Source organism: Anabrus simplex, chromosome 4 (genome assembly GCF_040414725.1).
Source record: "Anabrus simplex isolate iqAnaSimp1 chromosome 4, ASM4041472v1, whole genome shotgun sequence".
NCBI classification, from domain to species: Eukaryota; Metazoa; Arthropoda; class Insecta; order Orthoptera; family Tettigoniidae; genus Anabrus; species Anabrus simplex.
In genome coordinates, this window is record NC_090268.1 from 430422940 (window position 1) to 430450064 (window position 27125).

A 27125-nucleotide genomic window follows, 5' to 3' on the forward strand; every position below is an offset into this window, starting at 1 on the left:
ATGTTTTCGAGGAATATCAATGTACGTTAGTGATATTGCCTTGCGAAGAGTTCTTCTGCCTATTTGATGTAAATCTTCCCTTACATGCGTTTCCTAACTATGCCAGCAAAACGTTATATACAGTAAAGTCCCTCTCAATTGAACACACACAAGAGCAAATGGACTATCCCTGGATTCGAGTTACAATACTTGAGCGTTTTACCTACTGTCCAGTCGATTCGATCATCACTAAATGACTAAGATACGGTTCCCTCATGATCTGCGATGGTTGCTGTACGATTTCAAATTTAATTACATAATTAGGAAATGGTGGTGATTTCTCTCCTTGAAAATTGTAACTGTCCGCCTGTGTGGAGTAGTGGTTAGCGTGATAATTTGCCACACCCGCTGGCCCGACTTCGATTCCCGGCTCTGCCACGAAACTTCAAACGTGGCACGCTGGCTGGAGCACGGTACACTGCGGGGCGCTGCCATCTGGAGCTGTTTAACGCGGTGTCCCAATTCTCCTCCAAGCAAATGTCGGTATGGTACATTATTGTAATCCAGGGCTTTCGCAGTTCAACGAATAACCAGATCAATCCCAGTGAAACGTGAGTGGCTACTGTTCTCTACTTCAAACTATGGACTGTGATTTTACAAAACTCTTGGGCTCGTCCGGGATTTGAACCCGGGACCTCTCGCACCCTAAGCGAGAATCATACCCCTAGACCAACGAGCCACTCGACAGCTCGCGCTGCAAAGATAGCATGTATTTATTCCCACGATAAAACGTCGCCTGACTCGCGTCATAAACGCGTGGAGTTGATTAGTTTAACGGATTCGAATTGACTGTAGATTTGGCAACGGGGAGGGTGAGGGTGAAGCGACTGTGGGGCGCTCTTTCTGTCGGTGCTGCCAACTCGACTGAGAGTGATTTAGAGCGCAACACCACATTCACTGTTATACCACTTTGTTACAAGTTAAATATTCACTTATATTAAGACACCTAAATTTGAAAGTGGTACCGGTACATACGGGGCCCACGCACCCCTGTAGGATTGATTCCCTCCTCGGCCATGCTCGAAGTGGTTTCTCGCGGCTTCCCATTTCTCATCCAATCAAACGCCGGGATGTTACAAAACTTAAGGCACTCTTCCTTGTCTATCCCCTCCAATGTTCCCATTCCCCCGCAAGGTCCCTGTTCAGCATAGCAGGTGTGGCCGCCTGGGCGAGGTACTGTTCATCCTCGCCACTTGTATCCCCCTACCCAGAGTCTGCTCTTAAGGCAAGACGGTAAACAGATAAAGAAGTAGATAACGGAATGTAAGATATGTTAAATTGTCATTCACTAAATTCTCATTGAAGTCTGTCTGTTTTAACCCAAAGTTCTTCCTTCAATTATGTTGTGACATTGAAGATAAGACTCGCTTTCGCTCGTTTGGGCTCCGCCCTTAAACCCCCAACTCCTCTACATTACAATTGGTCACTTGGAAAATTACTATGCGCGTCAAGACGGCCCATATTTTTGCGTACTTATTTGGTCCTATGATATTTTCTCGCACAGTATATTCACGGTTTGTAGCCGAGATAGATGTAAACGTTTCGACGCGATGAACTTTACGTACGCTTCTTAAAAAATGCGAAATTATTATCCTAACGTAATGAGCAGCTTTAGTCCTAAAACTTGGTCGGTGCATCGTAGTTGAAACGATCTACATTTTCGTTTATTGATGTTTTGTCGTATCTGCATTGTGTAAGCCGTAGACTGGCTTAGAACCTTACATTAGGATTACAGTGTCCACATATTCCTTTCATTTCTGCATTTGTCCACGGTGCTAGAATCATGCATTTTTCTCACATATGACCCACGGAAGTTTCAGTGAGCCTGCCGAATTTCATGATTCTGTCGGTCTTATTTGTGTTAGCACAGTAAAATGAGATTTTGAAAATGTACAATATTGACGTAAATTCTGAAAATGCAGCTCTGTCTAAGGCATAAGAGATATATCCAGGCAATGTGCACGCTAATGGGTGCAGACTTTCATTTGGAAATTAATTGTGGCCAAACGGTACGCCGTATCGAGATACGGATTGCGCCATTAGACGAAACTTTTTGTCACCTATATTTTGGATTTAGGATATTTTGTCGTATCCTGGCTATTTATACCGTAGAAAGAGGTGAACTTATCAATCCATGTAAAATTTCGTACACTTTTAACAAGTTGAAAAATGATATGCCAAATTAGCAGACAGGTACATTCTTGACAATGAAACGGCCTACAATTTTTGTTTGAGGTTTTGCCGTATCTCTATCGGCTTCATCACAGATTGCTTAAGAATCACAAATTCGGCTGAAATTTGAGTAGTGTTCCGCATATTCCTTCCGTTTCCGCATACATTCAAGGCGGATAGAATAATGAAAGTCGGTCTACATATGGCCAATGATTGTACCAAGGAGCCTGCTGAATTTCGTGCATCTATCTGTCTGGAGTGTGTAAATCAGTAAAATAATTATTGGAAAATGATCAATATTGACCAGAACCGGGAAAATCAAGGTCAATCTAAGGTAGAAGGGGTCGAGATACGACAAAAGTTCATAGGACCAAAACTGTAGATCTCCTCATTTTAGGAGACGAAAGTGCAATCGTTTTGCTGATAGCGATTACCGTTTAGCTACAAAAATTTCGAAACCAAAGTGCGCATCGTCATAAATTTCGCTTAATATTTCGTATTCTTTACGGGGTAAAATATTGAATACTTGAACTTCTTGCGATTTCTCCGCAGTTTACAGGCTAAGAGCTATAAATTTGCGGAATTCTAATTATCTAGGGCACTGCAACATGGCGTCCGAAATTTTGTTTTGGGGTGGGGGGCACCACTAAAAATATTGAACTCTTCGGAACGTTTCCCTAACTTTCAAACTAATAGATACAACTTTGCCTAATTTAACGTTTCTACCTCATCTGGAAGTGGTCAATCATTTATGTCAGTCAGTGAGTCAGCAGTACGGCTTTATATAATAGAGATTCTGCTTCCCTAGAAGCGATCTACCCTGTACCAACATGTACATTGGCAGCTTTAGTAACAGTCGTGGTGAGATAGCAGTGATCAGCTCTACTGTTGCGCAGTTGGCTCGTTGGTCTAGGGGTATGATTCTCGCTTTGGGTGCGAGAGGTCCCGGGGTCAAATCCCGGACGAGCCCGTCTGTTTTTAAATGTTTTCGAGGAATATCAATGTACGTTAGTGATATTGCCTTGCGAAGAGTTCTTCTGCCTATTTGATGTAAATCTTCCCTTACATGCGTTTCCTAACTATGCCAGCAAAACGTTATATACAGTAAAGTCCCTCTCAATTGAACACACACAAGAGCAAATGGACTATCCCTGGATTCGAGTTACAATACTTGAGCGTTTTACCTACTGTCCAGTCGATTCGATCATCACTAAATGACTAAGATACGGTTCCCTCATGATCTGCGATGGTTGCTGTCATCATCATCATCATCATCTGTTTACCCTCCAGGTTCGGCTTTTCCCTCGGACTCAGCGAGGGATCCTACCTCTACCGCCTCAAGGGCAGTGTCCTGGAGCTTCAGACTCTTGGTCGGAGGATACAACTGGGGAGAATGACCAGTACGTCGCCCAGGCGTCCTCACCTGCTCGGCTGAACAGGGGCCTTGTGGAGGGATGGGAAGATTGGAAGGGATAGACAAGGAACAGGAAAGGAAGCGGCCGTGGCCTTAAGTTAGGTACCATCCCGGCATTCGCCTGGAGGTGAAGTGGGAAACCACGGAAAACCACTTCCAGGATGGCTGAGGTGGGAATCGAACCCACCTCTACTCAGTTGACCTCCCGAGGCTGAGTGGACCCCGTTCCAGCCCTCGTACCACTTTTCAAATTTCGTGGCAGAGCCGGGAATCGAACCCGGACCTCCGGGGGTGGCAGCTAATCATGCTAACCACTACACCACAGAGGCGGACGATGGTTGCTGTACGATTTCAAATTTAATTACATAATTAGGAAATGGTGGTGATTTCTCTCCTTGAAATTTGTAACTGTCCGCCTGTGTGGAGTAGTGGTTAGCGTGATAATTTGCCACACCCGCTGGCCCGACTTCGATTCCCGGCTCTGCCACGAAACTTCAAACGTGGCACGCTGGCTGGAGCACGGTACACTGCGGGGCGCTGCCATCTGGAGCTGTTTAACGCGGTGTCCCAATTCTCCTCCAAGCAAATGTCGGTATGGTACATTATTGTAATCCAGGGCTTTCGCAGTTCAACGAATAACCAGATCAATCCCAGTGAAACGTGAGTGGCTACTGTTCTCTACTTCAAACTATGGACTGTGATTTTACAGAACTCTTGGGCTCGTCCGGGATTTGAACCCGGGACCTCTCGCACCCTAAGCGAGAATCATACCCCTAGACCAACGAGCCACTCGACAGCTCGCGCTGTAAAGATAGCATGTATTTATTCCCACGATAAAACGTCGCCTGACTCGCGTCATAAACGCGTGGAGTTGATTAGTTTAACGGATTCGAATTGACTGTAGATTTGGCAACGGGGAGGGTGAGGGTGAAGCGACTGTGGTGCGCTCTTTCTGTCGGTGCTGCCAACTCGACTGAGAGTGATTTAGAGCGCAACACCACATTCACTGTTATACCACTTTGTTACAAGTTAAATATTCACTTATATTAAGACACCTAAATTTGAAAGTGGTACCGGTACATACGGGGCCCACGCACCCCTGTAGGATTGATTCCCTCCTCGGCCATGCTCGAAGTGGTTTCTCGCGGCTTCCCATTTCTCATCCAATCAAACGCCGGGATGTTACAAAACTTAAGGCACTCTTCCTTGTCTATCCCCTCCAATGTTCCCATTCCCCCGCAAGGTCCCTGTTCAGCATAGCAGGTGTGGCCGCCTGGGCGAGGTACTGTTCATCCTCGCCACTTGTATCCCCCTACCCAGAGTCTGCTCTTAAGGCAAGACGGTAAACAGATAAAGAAGTAGATAACGGAATGTAAGATATGTTAAATTGTCATTCACTAAATTCTCATTGAAGTCTGTCTGTTTTAACCCAAAGTTCTTCCTTCAATTATGTTGTGACATTGAAGATAAGACTCGCTTTCGCTCGTTGGGGCTCCGCCCCTAAACCCCCAACTCCTCTACATTACAAGTGGTCACTTGGAAAATTACTATGCGCGTCAAGACGGCCCATATTTTTGCGTACTTATTTGGTCCTATGATATTTTCTCGCACAGTATATTCACGGTTTGTAGCCGAGATAGATGTAAACGTTTCGACGCGATGAACTTTACGTACGCTTCTTAAAAAATGCGAAATTATTATCCTAACGTAATGAGCAGCTTTAGTCCTAAAACTTGGTCGGTGCATCGTAGTTGAAACGATCTGCATTTTCGTTTATTGATGTTTTGTCGTATCTGCATTGTGTAAGCCGTAGACTGGCTTAGAACCTTACATTAGGATTACAGTGTCCACATATTCCTTTCATTTCTGCATTTGTCCACGGTGCTAGAATCATGCATTTTTCTCACATATGACCCACGGAAGTTTCAGTGAGCCTGCCGAATTTCATGATTCTGTCGGTCTTATTTGTGTTAGCACAGTAAAATGAGATTTTGAAAATGTACAATATTGACGTAAATTCTGAAAATGCAGCTCTGTCTAAGGCATAAGAGATATATCCAGGCAATGTGCACGCTAATGGGTGCAGACTTTCATTTGGAAATTAATTGTGGCCAAACGGTACGCCGTATCGAGATACGGATTGCGCCATTAGACGAAACTTTTTGTCACCTATATTTTGGATTTAGGATATTTTGTCGTATCCTGGCTATTTATACCGTAGAAAGAGGTGAACTTATCAATCCATGTAAAATTTCGTACACTTTTAACAAGTTGAAAAATGATATGCCAAATTAGCAGACAGGTACATTCTTGACAATGAAACGGCCTACAATTTTTGTTTGAGGTTTTGCCGTATCTCTATCGGCTTCATCATAGATTGCTTAAGAATCACAAATTCGGCTGAAATTTGAGTAGTGTTCCGCATATTCCTTCCGTTTCCGCATACATTCAAGGCGGCTAGAATAATGAAAGTCGGTCTACATATGGCCAATGATTGTACCAAGGAGCCTGCTGAATTTCGTGCATCTATCTGTCTGGAGTGTGTAAATCAGTAAAATAATTATTGGAAAATGATCAATATTGACCAGAACCGGGAAAATCAAGGTCAATCTAAGGTAGAAGGGGTCGAGATACGACAAAAGTTCATAGGACCAAAACTGTAGATCTCCTCATTTTAGGAGACGAAAGTGCAATCGTTTTGCTGATAGCGATTACCGTTTAGCTACAAAAATTTCGAAACCAAAGTGCGCATCGTCATAAATTCCGCTTAATATTTCGTATTCTTTACGGGGTAAAATATTGAATACTTGAACTTCTTGCGATTTCTCCGCAGTTTACAGGCTAAGAGCTATAAATTTGCGGAATTCTAATTATCTAGGGCACTGCAACATGGCGTCCGAAATTTTGTTTTGGGGTGGGGGGCACCACTAAAAATATTGAACTCTTCGGAACGTTTCCCTAACTTTCAAACTAATAGATACAACTTTGCCTAATTTAACGTTTCTACCTCATCTGGAAGTGGTCAATCATTTATGTCAGTCAGTGAGTCAGCAGTACGGCTTTATATAATAGAGATTCTGCTTCCCTAGAAGCGATCTACCTTGTACCAACATGTACATTGGCAGCTTTAGTAACAGTCGTGGTGAGATAGCAGTGATCAGCTCTACTGTTGCGCAGTTGGCTCGTTGGTCTAGGGGTATGATTCTCGCTTTGGGTGCGAGAGGTCCCGGGTTCAAATCCCGGACGAGCCCGTCTGTTTTTAAATGTTTTCGAGGAATATCAATGTACGTTAGTGATATTGCCTTGCGAAGAGTTCTTCTGCCTATTTGATGTAAATCTTCCCTTACATGCGTTTCCTAACTATGCCAGCAAAACGTTATATACAGTAAAGTCCCTCTCAATTGAACACACACAAGAGCAAATGGACTATCCCTGGATTCGAGTTACAATACTTGAGCGTTTTACCTACTGTCCAGTCGATTCGATCATCACTAAATGACTAAGATACGGTTCCCTCATGATCTGCGATGGTTGCTGTACGATTTCAAATTTAATTACATAATTAGGAAATGGTGGTGATTTCTCTCCTTGAAAATTGTAACTGTCCGCCTGTGTGGAGTAGTGGTTAGCGTGATAATTTGCCACACCCGCTGGCCCGACTTCGATTCCCGGCTCTGCCACGAAACTTCAAACGTGGCACGCTGGCTGGAGCACGGTACACTGCGGGGCGCTGCCATCTGGAGCTGTTTAACGCGGTGTCCCAATTCTCCTCCAAGCAAATGTCGGTATGGTACATTATTGTAATCCAGGGCTTTCGCAGTTCAACGAATAACCAGATCAATCCCAGTGAAACGTGAGTGGCTACTGTTCTCTACTTCAAACTATGGACTGTGATATTACAAAACTCTTGGGCTCGTCCGGGATTTGAACCCGGGACCTCTCGCACCCTAAGCGAGAATCATACCCCTAGACCAACGAGCCACTCGACAGCTCGCGCTGTAAAGATAGCATGTATTTATTCCCACGATAAAACGTCGCCTGACTCGCGTCATAAACGCGTGGAGTTGATTAGTTTAACGGATTCGAATTGACTGTAGATTTGGCAACGGGGAGGGTGAGGGTGAAGCGACTGTGGGGCGCTCTTTCTGTCGGTGCTGCCAACTCGACTGAGAGTGATTTAGAGCGCAACACCACATTCACTGTTATACCACTTTGTTACAAGTTAAATATTCACTTATATTAAGACACCTAAATTTGAAAGTGGTACCGGTACATACGGGGCCCACGCACACCTGTAGGATTGATTCCCTCCTCGGCCATGCTCGAAGTGGTTTCTCGCGGCTTCCCATTTCTCATCCAATCAAACGCCGGGATGTTACAAAACTTAAGGCACTCTTCCTTGTCTATCCCCTCCAATGTTCCCATTCCCCCGCAAGGTCCCTGTTCAGCATAGCAGGTGTGGCCGCCTGGGCGAGGTACTGTTCATCCTCGCCACTTGTATCCCCCTACCCAGAGTCTGCTCTTAAGGCAAGACGGTAAACAGATAAAGAAGTAGATAACGGAATGTAAGATATGTTAAATTGTCATTCACTAAATTCTCATTGAAGTCTGTCTGTTTTAACCCAAAGTTCTTCCTTCAATTATGTTGTGACATTGAAGATAAGACTCGCTTTCGCTCGTTGGGGCTCCGCCCCTAAACCCCCAACTCCTCTACATTACAAGTGGTCACTTGGAAAATTACTATGCGCGTCAAGACGGCCCATATTTTTGCGTACTTATTTGGTCCTATGATATTTTCTCGCACAGTATATTCACGGTTTGTAGCCGAGATAGATGTAAACGTTTCGACGCGATGAACTTTACGTACGCTTCTTAAAAAATGCGAAATTATTATCCTAACGTAATGAGCAGCTTTAGTCCTAAAACTTGGTCGGTGCATCGTAGTTGAAACGATCTACATTTTCGTTTATTGATGTTTTGTCGTATCTGCATTGTGTAAGCCGTAGACTGGCTTAGAACCTTACATTAGGATTACAGTGTCCACATATTCCTTTCATTTCTGCATTTGTCCACGGTGCTAGAATCATGCATTTTTCTCACATATGACCCACGGAAGTTTCAGTGAGCCTGCCGAATTTCATGATTCTGTCGGTCTTATTTGTGTTAGCACAGTAAAATGAGATTTTGAAAATGTACAATATTGACGTAAATTCTGAAAATGCAGCTCTGTCTAAGGCATAAGAGATATATCCAGGCAATGTGCACGCTAATGGGTGCAGACTTTCATTTGGAAATTAATTGTGGCCAAACGGTACGGCGTATCGAGATACGGATTGCGCCATTAGACGAAACTTTTTGTCACCTATATTTTGGATTTAGGATATTTTGTCGTATCCTGGCTATTTATACCGTAGAAAGAGGTGAACTTATCAATCCATGTAAAATTTCGTACACTTTTAACAAGTTGAAAAATGATATGCCAAATTAGCAGACAGGTACATTCTTGACAATGAAACGGCCTACAATTTTGTTTGAGGTTTTGCCGTATCTCTATCGGCTTCATCACAGATTGCTTAAGAATCACAAATTCGGCTGAAATTTGAGTAGTGTTCCGCATATTCCTTCCGTTTCCGCATACATTCAAGGCGGCTAGAATAATGAAAGTCGGTCTACATATGGCCAATGATTGTACCAAGGAGCCTGCTGAATTTCGTGCATCTATCTGTCCGGAGTGTGTAAATCAGTAAAATAGTTATTGGAAAATGATCAATATTGACCAGAACCGGGAAAATCAAGGTCAATCTAAGGTAGAAGGGGTCGAGATACGACAAAAGTTCATAGGACCAAAACTGTAGATCTCCTCATTTTAGGAGACGAAAGTGCAATCGTTTTGCTGATAGCGATTACCGTTTAGCTACAAAAATTTCGAAACCAAAGTGCGCATCGTCATAAATTCCGCTTAATATTTCGTATTCTTTACGGGGTAAAATATTGAATACTTGAACTTCTTGCGATTTCTCCGCAGTTTACAGGCTAAGAGCTATAAATTTGCGGAATTCTAATTATCTAGGGCACTGCAACATGGCGTCCGAAATTTTGTTTTGGGGTGGGGGGCACCACTAAAAATATTGAACTCTTCGGAACGTTTCCCTAACTTTCAAACTAATAGATACAACTTTGCCTAATTTAACGTTTCTACCTCATCTGGAAGTGGTCAATCATTTATGTCAGTCAGTGAGTCAGCAGTACGGCTTTATATAATAGAGATTCTGCTTCCCTAGAAGCGATCTACCTTGTACCAACATGTACATTGGCAGCTTTAGTAACAGTCGTGGTGAGATAGCAGTGATCAGCTCTTCTGTTGCGCAGTTGGCTCGTTGGTCTAGGGGTATGATTCTCGCTTTGGGTGCGAGAGGTCCCGGGTTCAAATCCCGGACGAGCCCGTCTGTTTTTAAATGTTTTCGAGGAATATCAATGTACGTTAGTGATATTGCCTTGCGAAGAGTTCTTCTGCCTATTTGATGTAAATCTTCCCTTACATGCGTTTCCTAACTATGCCAGCAAAACGTTATATACAGTAAAGTCCCTCTCAATTGAACACACACAAGAGCAAATGGACTATCCCTGGATTCGAGTTACAATACTTGAGCGTTTTACCTACTGTCCAGTCGATTCGATCATCACTAAATGACTAAGATACGGTTCCCTCATGATCTGCGATGGTTGCTGTACGACTTCAAATTTAATTACATAATTAGGAAATGGTGGTGATTTCTCTCCTTGAAAATTGTAACTGTCCGCCTGTGTGGAGTAGTGGTTAGCGTGATAATTTGCCACACCCGCTGGCCCGACTTCGATTCCCGGCTCTGCCACGAAACTTCAAACGTGGCACGCTGGCTGGAGCACGGTACACTGCGGGGCGCTGCCATCTGGAGCTGTTTAACGCGGTGTCCCAATTCTCCTCCAAGCAAATGTCGGTATGGTACATTATTGTAATCCAGGGCTTTCGCAGTTCAACGAATAACCAGATCAATCCCAGTGAAACGTGAGTGGCTACTGTTCTCTACTTCAAACTATGGACTGTGATATTACAAAACTCTTGGGCTCGTCCGGGATTTGAACCCGGGACCTCTCGCACCCTAAGCGAGAATCATACCCCTAGACCAACGAGCCACTCGACAGCTCGCGCTGTAAAGATAGCATGTATTTATTCCCACGATAAAACGTCGCCTGACTCGCGTCATAAACGCGTGGAGTTGATTAGTTTAACGGATTCGAATTGACTGTAGATTTGGCAACGGGGAGGGTGAGGGTGAAGCGACTGTGGGGCGCTCTTTCTGTCGGTGCTGCCAACTCGACTGAGAGTGATTTAGAGCGCAACACCACATTCACTGTTATACCACTTTGTTACAAGTTAAATATTCACTTATATTAAGACACCTAAATTTGAAAGTGGTACCGGTACATACGGGGCCCACGCACACCTGTAGGATTGATTCCCTCCTCGGCCATGCTCGAAGTGGTTTCTCGCGGCTTCCCATTTCTCATCCAATCAAACGCCGGGATGTTACAAAACTTAAGGCACTCTTCCTTGTCTATCCCCTCCAATGTTCCCATTCCCCCGCAAGGTCCCTGTTCAGCATAGCAGGTGTGGCCGCCTGGGCGAGGTACTGTTCATCCTCGCCACTTGTATCCCCCTACCCAGAGTCTGCTCTTAAGGCAAGACGGTAAACAGATAAAGAAGTAGATAACGGAATGTAAGATATGTTAAATTGTCATTCACTAAATTCTCATTGAAGTCTGTCTGTTTTAACCCAAAGTTCTTCCTTCAATTATGTTGTGACATTGAAGATAAGACTCGCTTTCGCTCGTTGGGGCTCCGCCCCTAAACCCCCAATTCCTCTACATTACAAGTGGTCACTTGGAAAATTACTATGCGTACTTATTTGGTCCTATGATATTTTCTCGCACAGTATATTCACGGTTTGTAGCCGAGATAGATGTAAACGTTTCGACGCGATGAACTTTACGTACGCTTCTTAAAAAATGCGAAATTATTATCCTAACGTAATGAGCAGCTTTAGTCCTAAAACTTGGTCGGTGCATCGTAGTTGAAACGATCTACATTTTCGTTTATTGATGTTTTGTCGTATCTGCATTGTGTAAGCCGTAGACTGGCTTAGAACCTTACATTAGGATTACAGTGTCCACATATTCCTTTCATTTCTGCATTTGTCCACGGTGCTAGAATCATGCATTTTTCTCACATATGACCCACGGAAGTTTCAGTGAGCCTGCCGAATTTCATGATTCTGTCGGTCTTATTTGTGTTAGCACAGTAAAATGAGATTTTGAAAATGTACAATATTGACGTAAATTCTGAAAATGCAGCTCTGTCTAAGGCATAAGAGATATATCCAGGCAATGTGCACGCTAATGGGTGCAGACTTTCATTTAGAAATTAATTGTGGCCAAACGGTACGCCGTATCGAGATACGGATTGCGCCATTAGACGAAACTTTTTGTCACCTATATTTTGGATTTAGGATATTTTGTCGTATCCTGGCTATTTATACCGTAGAAAGAGGTGAACTTATCAATCCATGTAAAATTTCGTACACTTTTAACAAGTTGAAAAATGATATGCCAAATTAGCAGACAGGTACATTCTTGACAATGAAACGGCCTACAATTTTTGTTTGAGGTTTTGCCGTATCTCTATCGGCTTCATCACAGATTGCTTAAGAATCACAAATTCGGCTGAAATTTGAGTAGTGTTCCGCATATTCCTTCTGTTTCCGCATACATTCAAGGCGGATAGAATAATGAAAGTCGGTCTACATATGGCCAATGATTGTACCAAGGAGCCTGCTGAATTTCGTGCATCTATCTGTCTGGAGTGTGTAAATCAGTAAAATAATTATTGGAAAATGATCAATATTGACCAGAACCGGGAAAATCAAGGTCAATCTAAGGTAGAAGGGGTCGAGATACGACAAAAGTTCATAGGACCAAAACTGTAGATCTCCTCATTTTAGGAGACGAAAGTGCAATCGTTTTGCTGATAGCGATTACCGTTTAGCTACAAAAATTTCGAAACCAAAGTGCGCATCGTCATAAATTTCGCTTAATATTTCGTATTCTTTACGGGGTAAAATATTGAATACTTGAACTTCTTGCGATTTCTCCGCAGTTTACAGGCTAAGAGCTATAAATTTGCGGAATTCTAATTATCTAGGGCACTGCAACATGGCGTCCGAAATTTTGTTTTGGGGTGGGGGGCACCACTAAAAATATTGAACTCTTCGGAACGTTTCCCTAACTTTCAAACTAATAGATACAACTTTGCCTAATTTAACGTTTCTACCTCATCTGGAAGTGGTCAATCATTTATGTCAGTCAGTGAGTCAGCAGTACGGCTTTATATAATAGAGATTCTGCTTCCCTAGAAGCGATCTACCCTGTACCAACATGTAAATTGGCAGCTTTAGTAACAGTCGTGGTGAGATAGCAGTGATCAGCTCTACTGTTGCGCAGTTGGCTCGTTGGTCTAGGGGTATGATTCTCGCTTTGGGTGCGAGAGGTCCCGGGTTCAAATCCCGGACGAGCCCGTCTGTTTTTAAATGTTTTCGAGGAATATCAATGTACGTTAGTGATATTGCCTTGCGAAGAGTTCTTCTGCCTATTTGATGTAAATCTTCCCTTACATGCGTTTCCTAACTATGCCAGCAAAACGTTATATACAGTAAAGTCCCTCTCAATTGAACACACACAAGAGCAAATGGACTATCCCTGGATTCGAGTTACAATACTTGAGCGTTTTACCTACTGTCCAGTCGATTCGATCATCACTAAATGACTAAGATACGGTTCCCTCATGATCTGCGATGGTTGCTGTCATCATCATCATCATCATCTGTTTACCCTCCAGGTTCGGCTTTTCCCTCGGACTCAGCGAGGGATCCTACCTCTACCGCCTCAAGGGCAGTGTCCTGGAGCTTCAGACTCTTGGTCGGAGGATACAACTGGGGAGAATGACCAGTACGTCGCCCAGGCGTCCTCACCTGCTCGGCTGAACAGGGGCCTTGTGGAGGGATGGGAAGATTGGAAGGGATAGACAAGGAACAGGAAAGGAAGCGGCCGTGGCCTTAAGTTAGGTACCATCCCGGCATTCGCCTGGAGGTGAAGTGGGAAACCACGGAAAACCACTTCCAGGATGGCTGAGGTGGGAATCGAACCCACCTCTACTCAGTTGACCTCCCGAGGCTGAGTGGACCCCGTTCCAGCCCTCGTACCACTTTTCAAATTTCGTGGCAGAGCCGGGAATCGAACCCGGACCTCCGGGGGTGGCAGCTAATCATGCTAACCACTACACCACAGAGGCGGACGATGGTTGCTGTACGATTTCAAATTTAATTACATAATTAGGAAATGGTGGTGATTTCTCTCCTTGAAATTTGTAACTGTCCGCCTGTGTGGAGTAGTGGTTAGCGTGATAATTTGCCACACCCGCTGGCCCGACTTCGATTCCCGGCTCTGCCACGAAACTTCAAACGTGGCACGCTGGCTGGAGCACGGTACACTGCGGGGCGCTGCCATCTGGAGCTGTTTAACGCGGTGTCCCAATTCTCCTCCAAGCAAATGTCGGTATGGTACATTATTGTAATCCAGGGCTTTCGCAGTTCAACGAATAACCAGATCAATCCCAGTGAAACGTGAGTGGCTACTGTTCTCTACTTCAAACTATGGACTGTGATTTTACAAAACTCTTGGGCTCGTCCGGGATTTGAACCCGGGCCTCTCGCACCCTAAGCGAGAATCATACCCCTAGACCAACGAGCCACTCGACAGCTCGCGCTGTAAAGATAGCATGTATTTATTCCCACGATAAAACGTCGCCTGACTCGCGTCATAAACGCGTGGAGTTGATTAGTTTAACGGATTCGAATTGACTGTAGATTTGGCAACGGGGAGGGTGAGGGTGAAGCGACTGTGGTGCGCTCTTTCTGTCGGTGCTGCCAACTCGACTGAGAGTGATTTAGAGCGCAACACCACATTCACTGTTATACCACTTTGTTACAAGTTAAATATTCACTTATATTAAGACACCTAAATTTGAAAGTGGTACCGGTACATACGGGGCCCACGCACCCCTGTAGGATTGATTCCCTCCTCGGCCATGCTCGAAGTGGTTTCTCGCGGCTTCCCATTTCTCATCCAATCAAACGCCGGGATGTTACAAAACTTAAGGCACTCTTCCTTGTCTATCCCCTCCAATGTTCCCATTCCCCCGCAAGGTCCCTGTTCAGCATAGCAGGTGTGGCCGCCTGGGCGAGGTACTGTTCATCCTCGCCACTTGTATCCCCCTACCCAGAGTCTGCTCTTAAGGCAAGACGGTAAACAGATAAAGAAGTAGATAACGGAATGTAAGATATGTTAAATTGTCATTCACTAAATTCTCATTGAAGTCTGTCTGTTTTAACCCAAAGTTCTTCCTTCAATTATGTTGTGACATTGAAGATAAGACTCGCTTTCGCTCGTTGGGGCTCCGCCCCTAAACCCCCAACTCCTCTACATTACAAGTGGTCACTTGGAAAATTACTATGCGCGTCAAGACGGCCCATATTTTTGCGTACTTATTTGGTCCTATGATATTTTCTCGCACAGTATATTCACGGTTTGTAGCCGAGATAGATGTAAACGTTTCGACGCGATGAACTTTACGTACGCTTCTTAAAAAATGCGAAATTATTATCCTAACGTAATGAGCAGCTTTAGTCCTAAAACTTGGTCGGTGCATCGTAGTTGAAACGATCTACATTTTCGTTTATTGATGTTTTGTCGTATCTGCATTGTGTAAGCCGTAGACTGGCTTAGAACCTTACATTAGGATTACAGTGTCCACATATTCCTTTCATTTCTGCATTTGTCCACGGTGCTAGAATCATGCATTTTTCTCACATATGACCCACGGAAGTTTCAGTGAGCCTGCCGAATTTCATGATTCTGTCGGTCTTATTTGTGTTAGCACAGTAAAATGAGATTTTGAAAATGTACAATATTGACGTAAATTCTGAAAATGCAGCTCTGTCTAAGGCATAAGAGATATATCCAGGCAATGTGCACGCTAATGGGTGCAGACTTTCATTTGGAAATTAATTGTGGCCAAACGGTACGCCGTATCGAGATACGGATTGCGCCATTAGACGAAACTTTTTGTCACCTATATTTTGGATTTAGGATATTTTGTCGTATCCTGGCTATTTATACCGTAGAAAGAGGTGAACTTATCAATCCATGTAAAATTTCGTACACTTTTAACAAGTTGAAAAATGATATGCCAAATTAGCAGACAGGTACATTCTTGACAATGAAACGGCCTACAATTTTTGTTTGAGGTTTTGCCGTATCTCTATCGGCTTCATCACAGATTGCTTAAGAATCACAAATTCGGCTGAAATTTGAGTAGTGTTCCGCATATTCCTTCCGTTTCCGCATACATTCAAGGCGGCTAGAATAATGAAAGTCGGTCTACATATGGCCAATGATTGTACCAAGGAGCCTGCTGAATTTCGTGCATCTATCTGTCTGGAGTGTGTAAATCAGTAAAATAATTATTGGAAAATGATCAATATTGACCAGAACCGGGAAAATCAAGGTCAATCTAAGGTAGAAGGGGTCGAGATACGACAAAAGTTCATAGGACCAAAACTGTAGATCTCCTCATTTTAGGAGACGAAAGTGCAATCGTTTTGCTGATAGCGATTACCGTTTAGCTACAAAAATTTCGAAACCAAAGTGCGCATCGTCATAAATTCCGCTTAATATTTCGTATTCTTTACGGGGTAAAATATTGAATACTTGAACTTCTTGCGATTTCTCCGCAGTTTACAGGCTAAGAGCTATAAATTTGCGGAATTCTAATTATCTAGGGCACTGCAACATGGCGTCCGAAATTTTGTTTTGGGGTGGGGGGCACCACTAAAAATATTGAACTCTTCGGAACGTTTCCCTAACTTTCAAACTAATAGATACAACTTTGCCTAATTTAACGTTTCTACCTCATCTGGAAGTGGTCAATCATTTATGTCAGTCAGTGAGTCAGCAGTACGGCTTTATATAATAGAGATTCTGCTTCCCTAGAAGCGATCTACCTTGTACCAACATGTACATTGGCAGCTTTAGTAACAGTCGTGGTGAGATAGCAGTGATCAGCTCTACTGTTGCGCAGTTGGCTCGTTGGTCTAGGGGTATGATTCTCGCTTTGGGTGCGAGAGGTCCCGGGTTCAAATCCCGGACGAGCCCGTCTGTTTTTAAATGTTTTCGAGGAATATCAATGTACGTTAGTGATATTGCCTTGCGAAGAGTTCTTCTGCCTATTTGATGTAAATCTTCCCTTACATGCGTTTCCTAACTATGCCAGCAAAACGTTATATACAGTAAAGTCCCTCTCAATTGAACACACACAAGAGCAAATGGACTATCCCTGGATTCGAGTTACAATACTTGAGCGTTTTACCTACTGTCCAGTCGATTCGATCATCACTAAATGACTAAGATACGGTTCCCTCATGATCTGCGATGGTTGCTGTACGATTTCAAATTTAATTACATAATTAGGAAATGGTGGTGATTTCTCTCCTTGAAAATTGTAACTGTCCGCCTGTGTGGAGTAGTGGTTAGCGTGATAATTTGCCACACCCGCTGGCCCGACTTCGATTCCCGGCTCTGCCACGAAACTTCAAACGTGGCACGCTGGCTGGAGCACGGTACACTGCGGGGCGCTGCCATCTGGAGCTGTTTAACGCGGTGTCCCAATTCTCCTCCAAGCAAATGTCGGTATGGTACATTATTGTAATCCAGGGCTTTCGCAGTTCAACGAATAACCAGATCAATCCCAGTGAAACGTGAGTGGCTACTGTTCTCTACTTCAAACTATGGACTGTGATTTTACAAAACTCTTGGGCTCGTCCGGGATTTGAACCCGGGACCTCTCGCACCCTAAGCGAGAATCATACCCCTAGACCAACGAGCCACTCGACAGCTCGCGCTGCAAAGATAGCATGTATTTATTCCCACGATAAAACGTCGCCTGACTCGCGTCATAAACGCGTGGAGTTGATTAGTTTAACGGATTCGAATTGACTGTAGATTTGGCAACGGGGAGGGTGAGGGTGAAGCGACTGTGGGGCGCTCTTTCTGTCGGTGCTGCCAACTCGACTGAGAGTGATTTAGAGCGCAACACCACATTCACTGTTATACCACTTTGTTACAAGTTAAATATTCACTTATATTAAGACACCTAAATTTGAAAGTGGTACCGGTACATACGGGGCCCACGCACCCCTGTAGGATTGATTCCCTCCTCGGCCATGCTCGAAGTGGTTTCTCGCGGCTTCCCATTTCTCATCCAATCAAACGCCGGGATGTTACAAAACTTAAGGCACTCTTCCTTGTCTATCCCCTCCAATGTTCCCATTCCCCCGCAAGGTCCCTGTTCAGCATAGCAGGTGTGGCCGCCTGGGCGAGGTACTGTTCATCCTCGCCACTTGTATCCCCCTACCCAGAGTCTGCTCTTAAGGCAAGACGGTAAACAGATAAAGAAGTAGATAACGGAATGTAAGATATGTTAAATTGTCATTCACTAAATTCTCATTGAAGTCTGTCTGTTTTAACCCAAAGTTCTTCCTTCAATTATGTTGTGACATTGAAGATAAGACTCGCTTTCGCTCGTTTGGGCTCCGCCCTTAAACCCCCAACTCCTCTACATTACAATTGGTCACTTGGAAAATTACTATGCGCGTCAAGACGGCCCATATTTTTGCGTACTTATTTGGTCCTATGATATTTTCTCGCACAGTATATTCACGGTTTGTAGCCGAGATAGATGTAAACGTTTCGACGCGATGAACTTTACGTACGCTTCTTAAAAAATGCGAAATTATTATCCTAACGTAATGAGCAGCTTTAGTCCTAAAACTTGGTCGGTGCATCGTAGTTGAAACGATCTACATTTTCGTTTATTGATGTTTTGTCGTATCTGCATTGTGTAAGCCGTAGACTGGCTTAGAACCTTACATTAGGATTACAGTGTCCACATATTCCTTTCATTTCTGCATTTGTCCACGGTGCTAGAATCACGCATTTTTCTCACATATGACCCACGGAAGTTTCAGTGAGCCTGCCGAATTTCATGATTCTGTCGGTCTTATTTGTGTTAGCACAGTAAAATGAGATTTTGAAAATGTACAATATTGACGTAAATTCTGAAAATGCAGCTCTGTCTAAGGCATAAGAGATATATCCAGGCAATGTGCACGCTAATGGGTGCAGACTTTCATTTGGAAATTAATTGTGGCCAAACGGTACGCCGTATCGAGATACGGATTGCGCCATTAGACGAAACTTTTTGTCACCTATATTTTGGATTTAGGATATTTTGTCGTATCCTGGCTATTTATACCGTAGAAAGAGGTGAACTTATCAATCCATGTAAAATTTCGTACACTTTTAACAAGTTGAAAAATGATATGCCAAATTAGCAGACAGGTACATTCTTGACAATGAAACGGCCTACAATTTTTGTTTGAGGTTTTGCCGTATCTCTATCGGCTTCATCACAGATTGCTTAAGAATCACAAATTCGGCTGAAATTTGAGTAGTGTTCCGCATATTCCTTCCGTTTCCGCATACATTCAAGGCGGATAGAATAATGAAAGTCGGTCTACATATGGCCAATGATTGTACCAAGGAGCCTGCTGAATTTCGTGCATCTATCTGTCTGGAGTGTGTAAATCAGTAAAATAATTATTGGAAAATGATCAATATTGACCAGAACCGGGAAAATCAAGGTCAATCTAAGGTAGAAGGGGTCGAGATACGACAAAAGTTCATAGGACCAAAACTGTAGATCTCCTCATTTTAGGACAAGAAAGTGCAATCGTTTTGCTGATAGCGATTACCGTTTAGCTACAAAAATTTCGAAACCAAAGTGCGCATCGTCATAAATTTCGCTTAATATTTCGTATTCTTTACGGGGTAAAATATTGAATACTTGAACTTCTTGCGATTTCTCCGCAGTTTACAGGCTAAGAGCTATAAATTTGCGGAATTCTAATTATCTAGGGCACTGCAACATGGCGTCCGAAATTTTGTTTTGGGGTGGGGGGCACCACTAAAAATATTGAACTCTTCGGAACGTTTCCCTAACTTTCAAACTAATAGATACAACTTTGCCTAATTTAACGTTTCTACCTCATCTGGAAGTGGTCAATCATTTATGTCAGTCAGTGAGTCAGCAGTACGGCTTTATATAATAGAGATTCTGCTTCCCTAGAAGCGATCTACCCTGTACCAACATGTACATTGGCAGCTTTAGTAACAGTCGTGGTGAGATAGCAGTGATCAGCTCTACTGTTGCGCAGTTGGCTCGTTGGTCTAGGGGTATGATTCTCGCTTTGGGTGCGAGAGGTCCCGGGTTCAAATCCCGGACGAGCCCGTCTGTTTTTAAATGTTTTCGAGGAATATCAATGTACGTTAGTGATATTGCCTTGCGAAGAGTTCTTCTGCCTATTTGATGTAAATCTTCCCTTACATGCGTTTCCTAACTATGCCAGCAAAACGTTATATACAGTAAAGTCCCTCTCAATTGAACACACACAAGAGCAAATGGACTATCCCTGGATTCGAGTTACAATACTTGAGCGTTTTACCTACTGTCCAGTCGATTCGATCATCACTAAATGACTAAGATACGGTTCCCTCATGATCTGCGATGGTTGCTGTACGATTTCAAATTTAATTACATAATTAGGAAATGGTGGTGATTTCTCTCCTTGAAAATTGTAACTGTCCGCCTGTGTGGAGTAGTGGTTAGCGTGATAATTTGCCACACCCGCTGGCCCGACTTCGATTCCCGGCTCTGCCACGAAACTTCAAACGTGGCACGCTGGCTGGAGCACGGTACACTGCGGGGCGCTGCCATCTGGAGCTGTTTAACGCGGTGTCCCAATTCTCCTCCAAGCAAATGTCGGTATGGTACATTATTGTAATCCAGGGCTTTCGCAGTTCAACGAATAACCAGATCAATCCCAGTGAAACGTGAGTGGCTACTGTTCTCTACTTCAAACTATGGACTGTGATATTACAAAACTCTTGGGCTCGTCCGGGATTTGAACCCGGGACCTCTCGCACCCTAAGCGAGAATCATACCCCTAGACCAACGAGCCACTCGACAGCTCGCGCTGTAAAGATAGCATGTATTTATTCCCACGATAAAACGTCGCCTGACTCGCGTCATAAACGCGTGGAGTTGATTAGTTTAACGGATTCGAATTGACTGTAGATTTGGCAACGGGGAGGGTGAGGGTGAAGCGACTGTGGGGCGCTCTTTCTGTCGGTGCTGCCAACTCGACTGAGAGTGATTTAGAGCGCAACACCACATTCACTGTTATACCACTTTGTTACAAGTTAAATATTCACTTATATTAAGACACCTAAATTTGAAAGTGGTACCGGTACATACGGGGCCCACGCACACCTGTAGGATTGATTCCCTCCTCGGCCATGCTCGAAGTGGTTTCTCGCGGCTTCCCATTTCTCATCCAATCAAACGCCGGGATGTTACAAAACTTAAGGCACTCTTCCTTGTCTATCCCCTCCAATGTTCCCATTCCCCCGCAAGGTCCCTGTTCAGCATAGCAGGTGTGGCCGCCTGGGCGAGGTACTGTTCATCCTCGCAACTTGTATCCCCCTACCCAGAGTCTGCTCTTAAGGCAAGACGGTAAACAGATAAAGAAGTAGATAACGGAATGTAAGATATGTTAAATTGTCATTCACTAAATTCTCATTGAAGTCTGTCTGTTTTAACCCAAAGTTCTTCCTTCAATTATGTTGTGACATTGAAGATAAGACTCGCTTTCGCTCGTTGGGGCTCCGCCCCTAAACCCCCAACTCCTCTACATTACAAGTGGTCACTTGGAAAATTACTATGCGCGTCAAGACGGCCCATATTTTTGCGTACTTATTTGGTCCTATGATATTTTCTCGCACAGTATATTCACGGTTTGTAGCCGAGATAGATGTAAACGTTTCGACGCGATGAACTTTACGTACGCTTCTTAAAAAATGCGAAATTATTATCCTAACGTAATGAGCAGCTTTAGTCCTAAAACTTGGTCGGTGCATCGTAGTTGAAACGATCTACATTTTCGTTTATTGATGTTTTGTCGTATCTGCATTGTGTAAGCCGTAGACTGGCTTAGAACCTTACATTAGGATTACAGTGTCCACATATTCCTTTCATTTCTGCATTTGTCCACGGTGCTAGAATCATGGATTTTTCTCACATATGACCCACGGAAGTTTCAGTGAGCCTGCCGAATTTCATGATTCTGTCGGTCTTATTTGTGTTAGCACAGTAAAATGAGATTTTGAAAATGTACAATATTGACGTAAATTCTGAAAATGCAGCTCTGTCTAAGGCATAAGAGATATATCCAGGCAATGTGCACGCTAATGTGTGCAGACTTTCATTTGGAAATTAATTGTGGCCAAACGGTACGCCATATCGAGATACGGATTGCGCCATTAGACGAAACTTTTTGTCACCTATATTTTGGATTTAGGATATTTTGTCGTATCCTGGCTATTTATACCGTAGAAAGAGGTGAACTTATCAATCCATGTAAAATTTCGTACACTTTTAACAAGTTGAAAAATGATATGCCAAATTAGCAGACAGGTACATTCTTGACAATGAAACGGCCTACAATTTTGTTTGAGGTTTTGCCGTATCTCTATCGGCTTCATCACAGATTGCTTAAGAATCACAAATTCGGCTGAAATTTGAGTAGTGTTCCGCATATTCCTTCCGTTTCCGCATACATTCAAGGCGGCTAGAATAATGAAAGTCGGTCTACATATGGCCAATGATTGTACCAAGGAGCCTGCTGAATTTCGTGCATCTATCTGTCCGGAGTGTGTAAATCAGTAAAATAGTTATTGGAAAATGATCAATATTGACCAGAACCGGGAAAATCAAGGTCAATCTAAGGTAGAAGGGGTCGAGATACGACAAAAGTTCATAGGACCAAAACTGTAGATCTCCTCATTTTAGGAGACGAAAGTGCAATCGTTTTGCTGATAGCGAATACCGTTTAGCTACAAAAATTTCGAAACCAAAGTGCGCATCGTCATAAATTCCGCTTAATATTTCGTATTCTATACGGGGTAAAATATTGAATACTTGAACTTCTTGCGATTTCTCCGCAGTTTACAGGCTAAGAGCTATAAATTTGCGGAATTCTAATTATCTAGGGCACTGCAACATGGCGTCCGAAATTTTGTTTTGGGGTGGGGGGCACCACTAAAAATATTGAACTCTTCGGAACGTTTCCCTAACTTTCAAACTAATAGATACAACTTTGCCTAATTTAACGTTTCTACCTCATCTGGAAGTGGTCAATCATTTATGTCAGTCAGTGAGTCAGCAGTACGGCTTTATATAATAGAGATTCTGCTTCCCTAGAAGCGATCTACCTTGTACCAACATGTACATTGGCAGCTTTAGTAACAGTCGTGGTGAGATAGCAGTGATCAGCTCTACTGTTGCGCAGTTGGCTCGTTGGTCTAGGGGTATGATTCTCGCTTTGGGTGCGAGAGGTCCCGGGTTCAAATCCCGGACGAGCCCGTCTGTTTTTAAATGTTTTCGAGGAATATCAATGTACGTTAGTGATATTGCCTTGCGAAGAGTTCTTCTGCCTATTTGATGTAAATCTTCCCTTACATGCGTTTCCTAACTATGCCAGCAAAACGTTATATACAGTAAAGTCCCTCTCAATTGAACACACACAAGAGCAAATGGACTATCCCTGGATTCGAGTTACAATACTTGAGCGTTTTACCTACTGTCCAGTCGATTCGATCATCACTAAATCACTAAGATACGGTTCCCTCATGATCTGCGATGGTTGCTGTACGATTTCAAATTTAATTACATAATTAGGAAATGGTGGTGATTTCTCTCCTTGAAAATTGTAACTGTCCGCCTGTGTGGAGTAGTGGTTAGCGTGATAATTTGCCACACCCGCTGGCCCGACTTCGATTCCCGGCTCTGCCACGAAACTTCAAACGTGGCACGCTGGCTGGAGCACGGTACACTGCGGGGCGCTGCCATCTGGAGCTGTTTAACGCGGTGTCCCAATTCTCCTCCAAGCAAATGTCGGTATGGTACATTATTGTAATCCAGGGCTTTCGCAGTTCAACGAATAACCAGATCAATCCCAGTGAAACGTGAGTGGCTACTGTTCTCTACTTCAAACTATGGACTGTGATTTTACAAAACTCTTGGGCTCGTCCGGGATTTGAACCCGGGACCTCTCGCACCCTAAGCGAGAATCATACCCCTAGACCAACGAGCCACTCGACAGCTCGCGTTGTAAAGATAGCATGTATTTATTCCCACGATAAAACGTCGCCTGACTCGCGTCATAAACGCGTGGAGTTGATTAGTTTAACGGATTCGAATTGACTGTAGATTTGGCAACGGGGAGGGTGAGGGTGAAGCGACTGTGGGGCGCTCTTTCTGTCGGTGCTGCCAACTCGACTGAGAGTGATTTAGAGCGCAACACCACATTCACTGTTATACCACTTTGTTACAAGTTAAATATTCACTTATATTAAGACACCTAAATTTGAAAGTGGTACAGGTACATACGGGGCCCACACACCCCTGTAGGATTGATTCCCTCCTCGGCCATGCTCGAAGTGGTTTCTCGCGGCTTCCCATTTCTCATCCAATCAAACGCCGGGATGTTACAAAACTTAAGGCACTCTTCCTTGTCTATCCCCTCCAATGTTCCCATTCCCCCGCAAGGTCCCTGTTCAGCATAGCAGGTGTGGCCGCCTGGGCGAGGTACTGTTCATCCTCGCCACTTGTATCCCCCTACCCAGAGTCTGCTCTTAAGGCAAGACGGTAAACAGATAAAGAAGTAGATAACGGAATGTAAGATATGTTAAATTGTCATTCACTAAATTCTCATTGAAGTCTGTCTGTTTTAACCCAAAGTTCTTCCTTCAATTATGTTGTGACATTGAAGATAAGACTCGCTTTCGCTCGTTGGGGCTCCGCCCCTAAACCCCCAACTCCTCTACATTACAAGTGGTCACTTGGAAAATTACTATGCGCGTCAAGACGGCCCATATTTTTGCGTACTTATTTGGTCCTATGATATTTTCTCGCACAGTATATTCACGGTTTGTATGCGAGATAGATGTAAACGTTTCGACGCGATGAACTTTACGTACGCTTCTTAAAAAATGCGAAATTATTATCCTAACGTAATGAGCAGCTTTAGTCCTAAAACTTGGTCGGTGCATCGTAGTTGAAACGATCTACATTTTCGTTTATTGATGTTTTGTCGTATCTACATTGTGTAAGCCGTAGACTGGCTTAGAACCTTACATTAGGATTACAGTGTCCACATATTCCTTTCATTTCTGCATTTGTCCACGGTGCTAGAATCATGCATTTTTCTCACATATGACCCACGGAAGTTTCAGTGAGCCTGCCGAATTTCATGATTCTGTCGGTCTTATTTGTGTTAGCACAGTAAAATGAGATTTTGAAAATGTACAATATTGACGTAAATTCTGAAAATGCAGCTCTGTCTAAGGCATAAGAGATATATCCAGGCAATGTGCACGCTAATGGGTGCAGACTTTCATTTGGAAATTAATTGTGGCCAAACGGTACGCCGTATCGAGATACGGATTGCGCCATTAGACGAAACTTTTTGTCACCTATATTTTGGATTTAGGATATTTTGTCGTATCCTGGCTATTTATACCGTAGAAAGAATTGAACTTATCAATCCATGTAAAATTTCGTACACTTTTAACAAGTTGAAAAATGATATGCCAAATTAGCAGACAGGTACATTCTTGACAATGAAACGGCCTACAATTTTTGTTTGAGGTTTTGCCGTATCTCTATCGGCTTCATCACAGATTGCTTAAGAATCACAAATTCGGCTGAAATTTGAGTAGTGTTCCGCATATTCCTTCCGTTTCCGCATACATTCAAGGCGGCTAGAATAATGAAAGTCGGTCTACATATGGCCAATGATTGTACCAAGGAGCCTGCTGAATTTCGTGCATCTATCTGTCTGGAGTGTGTAAATCAGTAAAATAATTATTGGAAAATGATCAATATTGACCAGAACCGGGAAAATCAAGGTCAATCTAAGGTAGAAGGGGTCGAGATACGACAAAAGTTCATAGGACCAAAACTGTAGATCTCCTCATTTTAGGAGAAGAAAGTGCAATCGTTTTGCTGATAGCGATTACCGTTTAGCTACAAAAATTTCGAAACCAAAGTGCGCATCGTCATAAATTCCGCTTAATATTTCGTATTCTTTACGGGGTAAAATATTGAATACTTGAACTTCTTGCGATTTCTCCGCAGTTTACAGGCTAAGAGCTATAAATTTGCGGAATTCTAATTATCTAGGGCACTGCAACATGGCGTCCGAAATTTTGTTTTGGGGTGGGGGGCACCACTAAAAATATTGAACTCTTCGGAACGTTTCCCTAACTTTCAAACTAATAGATACAACTTTGCCTAATTTAACGTTTCTACCTCATCTGGAAGTGGTCAATCATTTATGTCAGTCAGTGAGTCAGCAGTACGGCTTTATATAATAGAGATTCTGCTTCCCTAGAAGCGATCTACCTTGTACCAACATGTACATTGGCAGCTTTAGTAACAGTCGTGGTGAGATAGCAGTGATCAGCTCTACTGTTGCGCAGTTGGCTCGTTGGTCTAGGGGTATGATTCTCGCTTTGGGTGCGAGAGGTCCCGGGTTCAAATCCCGGACGAGCCCGTCTGTTTTTAAATGTTTTCGAGGAATATCAATGTACGTTAGTGATATTGCCTTGCGAAGAGTTCTTCTGCCTATTTGATGTAAATCTTCCCTTACATGCGTTTCCTAACTATGCCAGCAAAACGTTATATACAGTAAAGTCCCTCTCAATTGAACACACACAAGAGCAAATGGACTATCCCTGGATTCGAGTTACAATACTTGAGCGTTTTACCTACTGTCCAGTCGATTCGATCATCACTAAATGACTAAGATACGGTTCCCTCATGATCTGCGATGGTTGCTGTACGATTTCAAATTTAATTACATAATTAGGAAATGGTGGTGATTTCTCTCCTTGAAAATTGTAACTGTCCGCCTGTGTGGAGTAGTGGTTAGCGTGATAATTTGCCACACCCGCTGGCCCGACTTCGATTCCCGGCTCTGCCACGAAACTTCAAACGTGGCACGCTGGCTGGAGCACGGTACACTGCGGGGCGCTGCCATCTGGAGCTGTTTAACGCGGTGTCCCAATTCTCCTCCAAGCAAATGTCGGTATGGTACATTATTGTAATCCAGGGCTTTCGCAGTTCAACGAATAACCAGATCAATCCCAGTGAAACGTGAGTGGCTACTGT

The 27125-nt window shown here is 43.5% G+C and overlaps 16 non-coding genes across 16 annotated transcripts; 8 read left to right on the forward strand and 8 right to left on the reverse strand.

Annotated features, from left to right (window-relative positions):
* Nucleotides 1-646: 646 nt before the first annotated feature.
* Nucleotides 647-718, reverse strand: TRNAP-AGG (transfer RNA proline (anticodon AGG)). The gene has a single exon. It is a non-coding gene; the product is annotated as a tRNA-Pro (tRNA).
* Nucleotides 719-3109: 2391 nt separating this feature from the next.
* Nucleotides 3110-3181, forward strand: TRNAP-UGG (transfer RNA proline (anticodon UGG)). The gene has a single exon. It is a non-coding gene; the product is annotated as a tRNA-Pro (tRNA).
* A 1160-nt stretch (nucleotides 3182-4341) lies between these two features.
* On the reverse strand, nucleotides 4342-4413 carry TRNAP-AGG (transfer RNA proline (anticodon AGG)). The gene has a single exon. It is a non-coding gene; the product is annotated as a tRNA-Pro (tRNA).
* A 2391-nt stretch (nucleotides 4414-6804) lies between these two features.
* Nucleotides 6805-6876, forward strand: TRNAP-UGG (transfer RNA proline (anticodon UGG)). The gene has a single exon. It is a non-coding gene; the product is annotated as a tRNA-Pro (tRNA).
* Nucleotides 6877-7534: 658 nt separating this feature from the next.
* On the reverse strand, nucleotides 7535-7606 carry TRNAP-AGG (transfer RNA proline (anticodon AGG)). The gene has a single exon. It is a non-coding gene; the product is annotated as a tRNA-Pro (tRNA).
* A 2390-nt stretch (nucleotides 7607-9996) lies between these two features.
* Nucleotides 9997-10068, forward strand: TRNAP-UGG (transfer RNA proline (anticodon UGG)). The gene has a single exon. It is a non-coding gene; the product is annotated as a tRNA-Pro (tRNA).
* A 658-nt stretch (nucleotides 10069-10726) lies between these two features.
* Nucleotides 10727-10798, reverse strand: TRNAP-AGG (transfer RNA proline (anticodon AGG)). The gene has a single exon. It is a non-coding gene; the product is annotated as a tRNA-Pro (tRNA).
* A 2366-nt stretch (nucleotides 10799-13164) lies between these two features.
* TRNAP-UGG (transfer RNA proline (anticodon UGG)) lies at nucleotides 13165-13236 on the forward strand. Its single transcript has one exon. It is a non-coding gene; the product is annotated as a tRNA-Pro (tRNA).
* Nucleotides 13237-14396: 1160 nt separating this feature from the next.
* Nucleotides 14397-14467, reverse strand: TRNAP-AGG (transfer RNA proline (anticodon AGG)). The gene has a single exon. It is a non-coding gene; the product is annotated as a tRNA-Pro (tRNA).
* Nucleotides 14468-16858: 2391 nt separating this feature from the next.
* Nucleotides 16859-16930, forward strand: TRNAP-UGG (transfer RNA proline (anticodon UGG)). Its single transcript has one exon. It is a non-coding gene; the product is annotated as a tRNA-Pro (tRNA).
* Nucleotides 16931-17588: 658 nt separating this feature from the next.
* Nucleotides 17589-17660, reverse strand: TRNAP-AGG (transfer RNA proline (anticodon AGG)). The gene has a single exon. It is a non-coding gene; the product is annotated as a tRNA-Pro (tRNA).
* Nucleotides 17661-20051: 2391 nt separating this feature from the next.
* Nucleotides 20052-20123, forward strand: TRNAP-UGG (transfer RNA proline (anticodon UGG)). The gene has a single exon. It is a non-coding gene; the product is annotated as a tRNA-Pro (tRNA).
* Nucleotides 20124-20781: 658 nt separating this feature from the next.
* Nucleotides 20782-20853, reverse strand: TRNAP-AGG (transfer RNA proline (anticodon AGG)). The gene has a single exon. It is a non-coding gene; the product is annotated as a tRNA-Pro (tRNA).
* A 2390-nt stretch (nucleotides 20854-23243) lies between these two features.
* TRNAP-UGG (transfer RNA proline (anticodon UGG)) lies at nucleotides 23244-23315 on the forward strand. Its single transcript has one exon. It is a non-coding gene; the product is annotated as a tRNA-Pro (tRNA).
* Nucleotides 23316-23973: 658 nt separating this feature from the next.
* Nucleotides 23974-24045, reverse strand: TRNAP-AGG (transfer RNA proline (anticodon AGG)). Its single transcript has one exon. It is a non-coding gene; the product is annotated as a tRNA-Pro (tRNA).
* A 2391-nt stretch (nucleotides 24046-26436) lies between these two features.
* Nucleotides 26437-26508, forward strand: TRNAP-UGG (transfer RNA proline (anticodon UGG)). The gene has a single exon. It is a non-coding gene; the product is annotated as a tRNA-Pro (tRNA).
* The last annotated feature ends 617 nt before the right edge of the window (nucleotides 26509-27125 follow it).